Below are 13,184 nucleotides of genomic sequence, written 5' to 3'. Positions count from 1 at the left end.
CCCGTCTTGTTTCTAGTTTACACTCCTACAAAACTAAATTTACCTAATAACAAACCTCACGGAAGTTTGATCTTTAACCTGTTGCTGTTTATATGTCCTTTTTATTAAAATCCCGTAGTGCTTTATGGTCAAAATCTCCAAAATGGCTTTTAAATGAGAAAATTGGCAATTAAAGTAAATAAATGAAAATTGGAATGTGCAAAATGAGCTTGATATTTTGAAACCAGAAGCAGCGCCAGAAGTGTTGATCATATTCAGGGATTCCTTTAGAGCTTCGAAAATATATATGTTTATATACACCATTATATAAATATGAGTAATGTTTCTCATATTCAGACTTCAACTGAAATGTGGGTTTTGGGTTTTTTTTAAGATACCCGAGAACAAAATAGTGCCTGTCTGTAGTGGAAACAAGCACCATTTTCTAGAATTAATGTTTATTTAAAGAAAGTTGTAGGGGAGCCAAGCAGATACTGGTGGGATGACTAGAACTGTTTTACTGCAGTTGATGTGAAGGTGGGAAAGACTGCTCTTCCATCTGGTAAGCCATTGCTAAGAGATCACTGGCCCTGGAAGAATTTGTGCACATGCTGTTTTGGGGTAGATTCCCTTAAAGGCATGCTTTGCATATCCACATACTGAAATAGTATGTCCAATTCAGGAAGGAATTGCTGGTTGGCAAGTTAAGTACATCATGGCATGGCCTGAGTTGAAAAGGACCACAATGATCATCTTGTTTCAACCCACTGCTATGTGCAGGGTTGCCAACCACCAGACCAGGCTGCCCAGAGCCACATCCAGCCTGGCCTCGAATGCCTCCAGGGATGGGGAATCCACAACCTCCTTGGGCAACCTGTTGCAGTGCGTCAGCACTCTCTAAGTGAAAATATCTTTATTGCACTCTGCATATGGACAAGCTCAAACAAATGTAATTGGTGTTTTATTGAATTAAAGGTTGTTTTCTGAATATAGAATTATGTAGCAATTCCAGAACTAGGTTGTGTCAGAAGCAGGGCATATTTGCTTGCAGCAGGATGCATTTGCTAGCTAGTAGATGCAGCTTGAGTGCTCAAGCATCCACATACATATCTGAAAGATTTTCAGCATGGCAATTTTAGAGTAAAAACACCGATTTATTTTCCTGCCCTCGCTTTTTTGTCTCTCAGCTTTAAATGAGAAACCTAATTCTTAGTTATTTCTCATGGTTTGTTGTGGATTAAGTGTAAGAGGCATCACAAAGCTAAAAAGTAGCCGTGGAACAGAATTTCATTAAGCTTAAGAACTGTCATCCAGACCGTGCTCTTGGAAAAGCATCATCCAAACTTTTGGCTACCTTTCTGCCAATCGTAGCCACAGACTGACGCTTTGTCAGGAAGTATCAGTAAAAAAAAAACAACTTTGTGTTGTTTGTAACTGTCTGGCTGGGTAGTTCAGTGTATTCAGTTTCCACTGCTGTCGCTGGTATATTCTGCAAGCAGACAAGTTGTTCTGGTTGTTACCTTTAAAATTAAAGACTACGTTTCAGTGATGGCCGGACATAAGCTTTCTTTACTAATACAAAATGCTTACCTATACATTAGTTAACTACTGTCTGATGTTTTTGGTCGGAAGAGTAGGGAAGTTTTGTTTTTTCTCTTTGGTAAATTTCACCAAACCAAATCCAAAGAAACTTGTGACCTTGTGTGCAAAGACTGGCTAGATCCTACTGCAATCTAGAAGCAGATCTGTTGTGTTACAGAGCGCAGGTTGTTCTAATGTGTGCGTTTCTAAGCAGAACTCGTGGGGGATTTGGAGCAATAACTTCTGTCGACTCAAATTCGTCTGTAAGTGTACACGTGACACAATTTCAGAATGGAACTATGTTCACGAATAATGTTACCATAGTTGGTTTTGGTACAGTGCCTGTTTTTGCATGTGTAGTATTAGAAAAGTAATCTCTTTGTCCATTGGTGGCGGAACAGAGAACGTGGTTTAAGGTTGAGAAGTATTCGTATAGACTGCAGAGGTATTTATTTCATTAATTTTGATTGTATGCACCAGTCCTCTTCCTAATAAAGGGTTTTTTTGTTTTTGTAGCGGGTATAAGAAGCTTTTAACTTAATACTGTGTTCACACTGCAGTCATTTGTAAGCACAAAATGTTTAATATATTTTGAAATAAAATACTATTGAAGACAACTGAGTTGGATTTTGATGATGGGGGTCTCTGGTCCACAAAAGCAGTTAAGCTGGTGAAATCTGAGGCTTGCTTCAGATGAAGCGCAGATATGGCAGTGGATCACTGAGCACAACTTCCTTCACTTCCAGACTTCCATTTCTTCTTCACTTTCCCCACTGTGAGGCATGTGCCTCTGCAGTAACTCTGGTTGGCTTGGCTGCCTGCAATGGCGTGACCATGTGCCCAAACACTTTGAAAGCTTGCATTCAGCAGCTGATGGTAATTCAAGTTACTTTCATTATGGCTTACTCTGTGAAATGGAAATGATTGTTGGTGTCTAAGCGTGATATTAGCTCGTTCTATTGAGTATAAAGCAAAAGTGATCAAATCCTTTTCACATGACTGCTTGCTTTGTTTAGAAAGTGGTATGGCTGATGTTCCACTCTCAGCCCTATCACTGTGCTGCGGCCTGACTGGTTGCCCTCAAGTAACTCATACAGCACAGCCCATTTTAGCTTGTGTCTCTTAAAAGAAAGATGAACGATATTTAGTTCTCTGAAGGAATCAAACATTATTTCACTGAGTGCGGGCAGGGATTTGGGGCAATTTTTGCTAGCAATGTAATAATGATTTTTTTTTAATGTTCCTTTATTAAGTTTGAAAACCAGGGCTTCCAAGATGCTCAGAATTCAGTAAGTTGGAACCAAGACAAATGTACGTGCAAACCTGTAGCCCACCATACAAAGCTAACGCACTTCTGAAAGAACTCCTTTGTTTTCACTCTTTTCTTCCTCTATTTTTTTAAATAGTTTTAGTGCACAGATTGAGAGCAAATGACCAATTTTTCTCATGCTCAGAACCCACAGCAGAATGGTTTAGCACCAGTGAAGGGTCCTATTTGCTCAGTTCAGCTGTTCCCTCAGAGTGCGTCAGGAGCTCTAAGTGCAATATAACTCGCTAACAGTATGGTGTGGGAGGCTAGGTGATATGAAAGAATGATCAGGTAGATAGAAAAGTTGAAACAGTGCTGAAATAAATATGTTATCGATGTATTTTGATCTTGACCAGAGAAATCATTTAAAATGTAATGGCTTCATTGTAAGAAGCTCTCATTGTTTTCAAACAACAGAAGTATTCCTTGCAGAGTTCAATTGGATTGTTAATGCAAGTAAAGATTCTTTGGTACAGTCATTTATACTGTAGTTAATTTGGCCTGCACTGATTGCCTTTATTTTTTTAATCGGTCTTTTAACTTCAGAACAGAGTCAGCTTTGCCTACACAGTGTTTGTTACAACTCTCCTTACACACTTGAGGAAGACATGCATTGAATATCTGTGAGCCTCAGAGGGCTTTACCACCTCCATTGTCTCCTCAGTTCTACTTGTTGCAGTTTGGTTAGCATTGAACATTAATTGCTGGGGAAGAAGGAATAAAAGCTGCTCTGTCCAAGAGTTTAAACTGATAGCATTTAATTGAAAAGTGGCAGGAAATCCGTGGCAAGCAGCTGAGCAAAGATGAATCCATTTTCCCTTAGAGATTCATAGAATGGTTTGAGATGGAGGGGACCCTTAAAGGTCTTCTAGTCCAGCTCTCCTGCAATGAACAGGGACACCTACAGCAGATAGGTTAATGGGAACTAAAGCTGGATGAGTTGCTTTTACCACACAGTTGTTTCTAACCTATGCCCCAAAACTCTTTTCAAGTTGACTAATGGCATACAAATTATATCTTCCTGCTGAGTGAGGCCAAACCATGCAATTGCTTTACTAAACAAGCTTTACTGATTGTTGGTAAATTTTTCCAAAGATTACTTTCAACTGTTTTCACCCTTACCTCTTTAGAAGACTTCAGTGATACACACAGTGCAGTTACATTTTGTTTTTCAATTGAACAGCGCTGAAAGCTAATAGTCGGTGAGATTATTTTTCCATCTTGAGAACTTTAAAGTCCCTTGTTCACAATGCAATTGCAGTCTTTTGGCTCTACTGCTCGTAAAAACAGCAATTATCATTCTGAGAAAAAAAAATACCCCAGAGACTCAAGTATTTATGTCTGGTTGACATAAATCCAAGCATTCAATAAACGATAATAGCGAAGAGTGTACAAAGAATGAAAGCAGTTTGGAAAACCACTGGTGACTGAAATACGTAACACAGTCCTAACATCACTCGTAAGAAGAATTGAACTTGCATATTAAATATTAAGTTTATTCTTCTCTTTGATTGAAGGATGTTTAATTCATTTGACCTAGCTTTGTGTCAAAAGTTAATAGCTCTCTACCTCCATCCAAATAGGAACAAACTCCGTTTTAACCACATTTCTACATAAATTCACAAGGAAGTTCACTCTGTGTGTCACAGCAACTGGTTCTTTGTTTCTTTGCACAAGATGACCTTTGAAAATTTAATGCTGCCCTTATTTGCGTGGTGAGGGCCTCAAATATTTGAGGATGCAGCTCCCTGAAGTTCTGAATATGTATCTTCTTTACAAAGAGAGCAGTATGTTTGATATGCATCTTTCCGATGTAGTTGTCTGACAAGTTTTAGGAAGACTCCCGTTTTGCTTTGGCTGCGCTGACTTTGGCTTTTGTTTCATTTTCTTTGCTGCTCCTGATCTGAGACTGCGAATTGGAAAGTTAAGGGCATTTCCTGTGGAAATTTGGAAGTAAGTAACTGATCACTGGATTAACAAGGAACATTGTGACAAAGAAGCATTTCTATGTAATTCCCTTCTTTCTCTGCTTTACCAACAGGGGAAACTGAACTGTTGCAGTTTAGGTGGTTCATCTCCTCTAAGATGCCACAGTCAAAGAATCAGATTTATGATTATTACCTAAGGGAGACTTGATCCAGGTATGTATATCTAACTAGAGTGATTATCAGTAGAAGAACTGAACCCTCTATAGATCTAGAGCTGAACTTAACACTGTCAGAGTTAGGCAATGGCAGCTCTGCTGGCCAAAACTGTGATATGATTTCTTTTACACCGGAATAATGACGTGAGGGCTTCGTAGGCTACATGTCAACACATATCCAGCAAGTGGCAAGACGTAGCAGTCCCCTAAAGTGCCCACATACAGGTTGTACCTCCGTAGGTCTCAAAAAAAGTGAAAGGATGATTGACTGATAATTAAAAGATCACTGTTATTTTGTTTGCTGATTGGGAGTGAGGGTATGCTGCAGTATTTGGTGACAATGAGATATTGGCGGTGTGAGGAGAAAAATACCACATGGTCGTCTGGAAGCACCATATGGAATTCTGTTGTAACTTTTGTCATAAATGATTGGGCAAAAAATATGTGGGTTGATCCAAAAGTAATGCCTCCTGTTTATTTCCTTGGAAACTTTAGCAGATACAAAGAGCGTAATAACTATATTTGGTAGAGCAAATTCTCATCTACAGAATGTAGATGTAGATCTGGTTTGCATCAAATGAAATATTTACTCAGATTCCTCTCAAAGAAGGGTCCTCAGAAAACCATCTTTCCACGAGACATACCAACAGTTTTTCTTTGTTATGACTGTTCATTTCAGCTCGTTTCAACTCACACAGAATAAAACCATTGCTTCCTTCTCCTACCGAACAAAAGGCCATAACATGTATGTAGCACCATCGGGAGGCAGCAATGTCAGGTTTTCTTTAGATAGATTTCATCTTTTACTTTCTTTATAAAATACTACCAATAGATAGCTCCTGCCATTGCTGTACGATTGCTGTCATTGCTGTGGTTTATTCTTCTCCCATTTTTCCATACATCCTGACCAGGAGCCGCATATTTACTGTGAAGCCATTTTCTTTGTGGAGACTTAAATTCAATAAGTGTTTTTCTCGAGGGTGAAATAACTTTAATTTTCTCTTCAGATTATTACCAATTATTGCAAATTGATGAAGTCTTGTATGTTTTTCTAGCCATATTATCTGAGGAATGGTGAGCCTGATGCTTATGGATTCCTAATAAAACTACAGAGATAGCAGTGAATTTTACCTCTCTGCTTGCCATCTCCCCTGACATGCAGGCAGCAAAAAAACTTGCCTTCAAAGCATTTCTGCTCTCCTGTGAGAGGAAGTGAGTGTCCTGTAGGAACTGAAACTTCCAATATATTTAACTTGGGGGTCAGAATGAGCTGTCTTGTATTTATAAAGTAGCTAAATGGAAATTTCTCTCAGTACCATCACAAGAAAATTGGGGTTGCCTGTGCAGTTTCAAATGCCATTGCTTTCTTCATCTCTTAGGAACAAATATTTGAAGAAAGGATTCTGGGGTTAAGTTTTCCCAGATGGGAAAAATCCAACATAGGCATGGCCGGAGGGCAAAGTCGCATTTTTCTTCCAGGACAAATCAGCTTATTTCTACAGTTATATTCTATCTTTTTCTAATAGATGGATTGTAAATTATTGTATTAAATAAAATACAAGCAAGATATTATTGGCTAAACTGAAATGACCATTTGATTAAAGGGTATTCCTGTTGTCTGAACTGTCATGCACGTGAGAAGTCTTGTCTCAGGAAATATTTCCATTTTGATTGACTGTAAAGAATATTGTTGACCTGATAGACTCTGGTGAGAGCTGACAAAAACACCACATCAAAATAACATCAAGATTAAAAAGTTGTTAATACAATTGAGAGTCAAGTGTCTGTAAAAATTGTAAGTGAGAATGCTCACAAAGCATTGCAGTATGTTCCTTTGAAAATGGATCTTGGTCTATCAGAATGTTTGAAGTCAAAATAAAATAGCTCTGCTATCTCTTCCAAATGCAAGGTGATATACATTCAGGTTTCTGTATATGAATGAGGATTATATTTGGAGACCAGTGCCTCTTTTTTTAAGGGTTCGTGGTTCAAGTGATGTTGGATGACGTGATGTGGATGATGTGATCTTTGAATGCGTAAAGATGAGAATATTGGGTCTCTCTAGTGTCTCTGACACTAACAAGAGAATTGAGAAAACTGAGCTAGACCCGAGGATTATGCACTGAAAAGGGTGTTAGTTTCTTAGGTAGAAAAGGTTCTAAAGCAAAGGAAACAAATGATTCAGGCTTGACAAATTTTCCTTCTAATATGTGATTAAAAAACACTACCTTTGGAGATTAGCAAAAATGAAAAAGGGGGAGGGGAGTGTTGGTAGTAGGCTGATAATGTTCTAAGGGGAAACAAATTAAATGTAAAAAACAAAGTCTTCCTTTCTAGTAGTATAAAAATGGCAATATCAGAGGGCTGGACTTTATTTCTAAGTAAATTTGGACTGTAATTATGGCACGTTTTAACACTAATTAACAAATGCAAAAGTCGCACTGATGAAGATATCCATTATCACAGAGGAACTAAAATCTGTGTCCTAGGCAACTGGGTTTCTGAATAAAAAATACATACAGCTTCTCTGACATAGGATAGAAAAGAGAAGCTAGAGCAATCATTTTAGCACAAAATTCTGTGAGTGCTCCAGTGTGGGGAATATTTGCTGAAAGCTGTAATTTTGTTCAGTTAAACCTCCTCGTATACTTAAAAGCATCTGTAGTTGCCTGCAAAGCTAAAAACTGCCCGCTGTCTCGGGAACTGTGAGATCAGCACCTTTAATTTCATGACAGTTCCTTGCATCGTACTGGTCTTTGTCCTTTATTGTATCTTTTTATTGTAACATAAAAATGGTGGTTGCAAAAAGGCCTTTTACTGAGGATTTAGGAGTGGAAATGGGTTCATGAGTCATGCTGAAGCAAGATATATTTTTCAGCTTTGTGTGGCTTTACTTTGATGTTAGCTTGTTGACTTTTATGTTTTCCAAATAAGTATCTGTGATGCTGAGTGAAAAACATTCTGCTTTTTTTGTCTTGTTTTTAAGAAAGTGATGCCATGCCCTGATCTTCCTTAACAGGAACATTTGTCACTTGCAGTTCTGGAAACTGCTGTCAAGTTTTCTGGCATGCTTAGGAGCTCCCTCATTTCCTCCCAGAGTCACTATATTTTCTGGAATGACATGTAGTGTCCACCTCTCCTTCAGGTATAAAATACCCATTAGTGAAGGAGTCTAATCTAGTGCCATAAGGTGAACAGGAATGACCTTGTAGCTTTGCCAACACTATTTATTAATTTATTAAATTACCTAATGTGTGAGAAAGTCCTACTGGAACTGACTGTTGGCTTTTCTTTTTCTCCCTGTGAAACCTAGTTCAGAAGAACAGGGTAAACTGTTGCTGGCTGCATTATCCTTATCACAATTAAGTAATACAGAGGTGCTGGTGCTGCTTTTCAGAAGAGGCTGACTCTTTTCATGAACTCTTTGCATGTATTTGGATCAAGACTTATTATAATTTTTGTCTTTAAAACAATTGTTTCTCTCATAATCCCTAAAGGCTGAGAAACCCAGCAACACACCAGCTGAAGGGACCAGGGCAGGCTGGCAAGGACCTCCCATCAGGTTCTGCCACCTGAATTAACTGGGCAAGGCCAGCAAACGAGAGGCCGAGGCAGTGCTGTGTGTTGCAGGAGGGCTGAGGCCATCGGTGGAGAAACAGCAAGGGCCTGTCTTGCCTCCTTCACCCCGACCACCATGTTTTTCCTTGGCCTTGTTGCTGTGGGCCCTGAGGGGAGAGCAACATCTGGGAGCAGACATTGCCATCCCAAATCTGGGCTGGTATTGTTTTGTGGCACAGTGGACACCCTCATAACACCTCCAGGATGGTGTAATGTTCACAACGGTTGTGAATTATTGAACACCTGTTGCTGCCTACCGCAGTTTGTATTTGTCTTTTCCTTGCTAAAACATCATCACAGCTCTGTTAGTGGTTCTGATGGTGCTGCCACAGAGGGGTTTCCTCAGAGTCATAACAGATGCTCTCATTACAACCCACTGATTGTTTTAACTATCTTTTATTTTTCATTTCTTTCTTCCTTTGCAGGTGACCCTTTGCTTTGCTGACATGCATAAGGTACTGACAGGCCAGGGAAGTTGTTAATTGTGCACTGGTCTTGATTCGAACAGAGACACAGAACAGAGGCGTGGACTAAAGGTCAGATCTGGAAGGAGAATTAGGATTTTTATGCCCGGTTTCACTGTTGAGATCATTTTAAGAGGCATCTAAGATTTGTAGGAGTTGATGGTTTGAATGCTTCTACATTTCCTTACATTTGTTCTTAGATGAGCCTAGAAGCCTAATGGAGTGGCAGACACAAGCAGCTCAGTAACAAGCAGATGTGCACCTGAACCCTTCCAAGTCTGTAACTCGGTATTGTTCCTTGGATTCTCTCTGTAAACTGTATGTACTTGAAGCAGGATTACTCTGTGTGTCTGTGTAAGGGAAACAGTTGATCACAGCCTGAACCTCTGATTAATCAGCTGAGGCAAGTGACGAGTTAGCTGTAGGAGCACAGGTGAGAGTAATTTAGCTGTGCTCCCAGAAGGGGTGGAGCTTGACTCCACCTCTAGAACTCATTTAAGGGCTGACCACCACTAAAGCAGTGTCTCTTTCTGGAGATTGCTTCTCTGTGGAGTTCTGGTGGCAAGCCTCAATGTTATCCATCTTGACTGAAGGCCTCAGAGTTGGTGAGTCTTTTCCTTAGATACCCTCTTGCTATCTATTTACAATTATACTTTTTTTTTTGTTTGTTTTTGTTTTTTTTACAATGATGCTTGCATTTTTCCAATTATATGTAACTATAGTTGTATTATTCCAGCTATACAGTCTGTGTTTAGGCTGTTGGCCCAAGAGAGCCATTTTAGTGGGAAGTACAGCCAATATCAGTTATATGTTTGTTTTCTTTTTCTCTCGAATGCTATCCTGTTTGTTTAAATATTCATCTGGGATACAAGTTCAGTTTACTCTTCTTCTGTGTAGAAGCCTGTGTGGAAGGAAGATCCTGCTCTGGTGGCAGTTTAGAATAAAGAAAATGCTACATACTACTCTTAATTGTCTGATTTGTAAGAAAAGGGTAATTCCCTGCTAGCCTCTGACAGAAACCTGGTTTTAGGACAGAGTCCTAAGCTTCTAGTTTTAAACCAAATGGTATTTGCCTAGTACTGCCAAGCAAACTTTCTTAAGCATCTGGGAAGATGGATGTAAAACACACCTTCACCAGAGATATCTTATGGGTAGTGCTTAGAGAATGCCTGTCTGGCTGCTGGAAGAGAATGAGAGGGGGAAAAAAACAAACAAACAAGGGTATGCAACTAATTTTTGTCAGAGTTTTCAGTTTAACTTGCTATCAGGGGGCTGGAGAGAGTTGAGGTTCTTCAGCCTGGAGAAGAGAAGGCTCTGTGGAGATTCTGTAAAGGCACTTCAGTACTTAGAGGGGGGCTAGAGGAAAGCCAGAGTGGGACTCTTCATCAGGGGGTGTAGTGGTAGAACTGAATATGTGACAGACTATGCATATCAAACCAGTAATTTGCACTTGTATATTCCTCATCAGTTACCTGAAATGTTGGCTAAGAATTTTCATTTCTCTCAGGAAAAAGCAAAATCGTTTAAGAAATTTTTGAGAGAATTTCCTATGAAAATTTTGGGGTTGTTCCTTTTAGGAAGATAGAGTTGGTAAGCTCTCAGTTCAGAGGAAAATGAAAACAAACTGAAAAAGCCCAGCAAACAGAATGTATTGCTGGCATGTTATAGGGCTTGCTAGATTAAAATACAAATTCTGGGTTATCTTCAGCAGTAGACAAAAATGGAATGTGGAAGTATGTTGCTTAGTAGTATTCTTGTTTCAGGGAGCAGAAAGTCAAAATAAATGCTTTTTCCTCCTCTGAAATTCCTTTCTGGTAAGGAAGATTGTAAGGATTATTCTGGGGCTGTTGTGCTTTGTGTGTCTTTGTGATGGTTCTGTCAGACAAATGTTTTTGTAAGCCAAGGGAACAGTAGCAATGCCAGTCCAGGCAGTTTTAGTGGATACTGTTGTAGTGGCTATTGACTACAGGAGAGGTGACCTGAATATAATTTTGTCTTTAAACAACAGCCTAAAGCAAACTCTGGAGCAGTTTCAGGACTCTAGACTTTCTATATTCATCTTGGTAATTCTGGCTTGGGTTAATACTGTGTAATCAGGTAAAGGAGGAGTTAAATGTGATATTCTGGAATGTAGTGATTGATAAGGAGGAATGCCTACCTATTAAGGACCCAAAAGTCATCAAGACTACCTTTCCTTTCAAACCAGCCTGGAATAGTAGCTTAAAAAAAAAACTATTAGTGAAGACTGTACTAAAATAGATTAGAAATTAAATATGAATAGTTAAGTGAGTTATCTGTAAGCAAAGGTAGGACTGGGATATAATTAGTGTGAAGGTTAGTTCAAACAAGTGTAATTTTGTATCAACATGATTATTTATGGTGCATATTTGAGAAACACGAGCAGACTTCAATAAATTAAAACATATACAGGTGATGTCATAAGAATTCTCTTAAGAATTTTGTTTAACATGCACTGCCAGCCAATATAATTGCATGCTCATATCCTTAACCAATGGCTACCTTTGGTTTGCAGTTGCAGTATGTTTTTACTGAACAGAACAGTGCTGCCAGGGAAACCAACATCTTGGAATAAAAAATGCACTATATCGCCAAAGAGACAAATAGACTTTGCATATTATCAAATTGAAGTCTTTTAATGTAAAGACATTGCTACAAGTCCCATTTTTAGCTTGAAATTAGATGACTTGGAAGAAATAATGAATTCAAATATACTATTGTAGTAGTTTAAACAAGCTAGGAGTTTCCAGCTCTCATATATTTAATATTCTTCTTTATTCTAAAAGCTCTTGTGCAATAGGGGTCTGCTGATGACCTTGGAAAATAAAGGTATTTATTTTGGTTGTGGAGAAGCAAGCTTTGTGAAACTGGTCCCTGCATCATCAGAACAAATAGTGACTCCAAGAAAAAGCTCTGATTTGAACTGAGTTTATCTAATTACTCACTGTGGTGTGATAAACAGTGTTGTCTTTCTAAAGTATACCATAAATCCCTTGGGAGAAACGTATTGTATCTGCATATATTACAGTTATATTTCAACGACACTTGATAAACAGCAATAATCTCATGATCTTCAGTGCAAGCAAATAGTTTCATCCTGGGAGCAGTGTGTTCTCATCAGGTACAATTATTAGTTAACTCCTAGACCAACAGTACAGGAGAAACAACTTCTTCCAGTGGATTATTTCAGTATTTACTATGCAGTCTGGTCAACAGAGTAATGCTGTTGTGAAGCGAGGCAGTTATTTCTCAGGGAAGGTATCTGTATTGATTTGTTTGGTCTTACTAGAAATTCAGAACTTGGAAGATTTGTCTGATGCATAATTAACATTTAAAAGTAAAGGTCACTTGAAAGCTTTACTTCAGCATCTCACATAGCTGGCATGCGTATGATTCATTTTTTATTTCTGGACTTTGTAAGAATATTGTTATGAAAATCTAACCTACAACTTTCACACAAAATGGGACAGACAGAACTGTTCAAGTTTTCATTGGATTTTCAGATGTTTCTGCAACCTTTTACTGCTCTCTCTTCTACCATCTTATTTGTCTTTGGCCAAAAAAATAATGGAAGAGACTCAAAGGACAGCAGACGTGAACTAATTGGTAGCTGATACAGTATAGGAAGAAGTCTTTTTGAGTGGTCTGCTGCTATTAACCTTTGGATGGCTTTGCTGAGGGGGAGTGGAAGGTTTGTAGATATTTGCCTTTTTCCTCGATCTCTGACTCCAGTTAACAAGCAGTTGTCTGACGGTCACGCTGTCAAAACTGAGGACTGAGGCATAGGACTGAGTTATGACATTTCTGCATGCTTCTCTGTGTACTCTTAGCCCAGGGCAAATGTGAGGGATGTTGGTTTAATAAAGGCTGCTTCAGCAGAGTGGCCTTAACCTTGCACCCTGCTATTAGAGCATGCCCACCAGCTATTTTTTAGTGCTCATCTAACCTGTGGTAACTTGGTTGCATGTCTGAGCCCTAAGGTGTCACCTCTGGAAAAGACAGGGACATTTTTTGCATGCGTGATAAAGCATAACAGTATAAATATCGTATGCTGTGACTTTCCATTATAACC

The sequence above is a fragment of the Excalfactoria chinensis genome, unplaced genomic scaffold (genome assembly GCF_039878825.1).
Source record: "Excalfactoria chinensis isolate bCotChi1 unplaced genomic scaffold, bCotChi1.hap2 Scaffold_405, whole genome shotgun sequence".
Lineage (NCBI taxonomy): Eukaryota > Metazoa > Chordata > Aves > Galliformes > Phasianidae > Excalfactoria > Excalfactoria chinensis.
The sequence above is the reverse complement of the archived record's forward strand: the minus strand, read 5'-3'. Positions refer to the sequence as shown.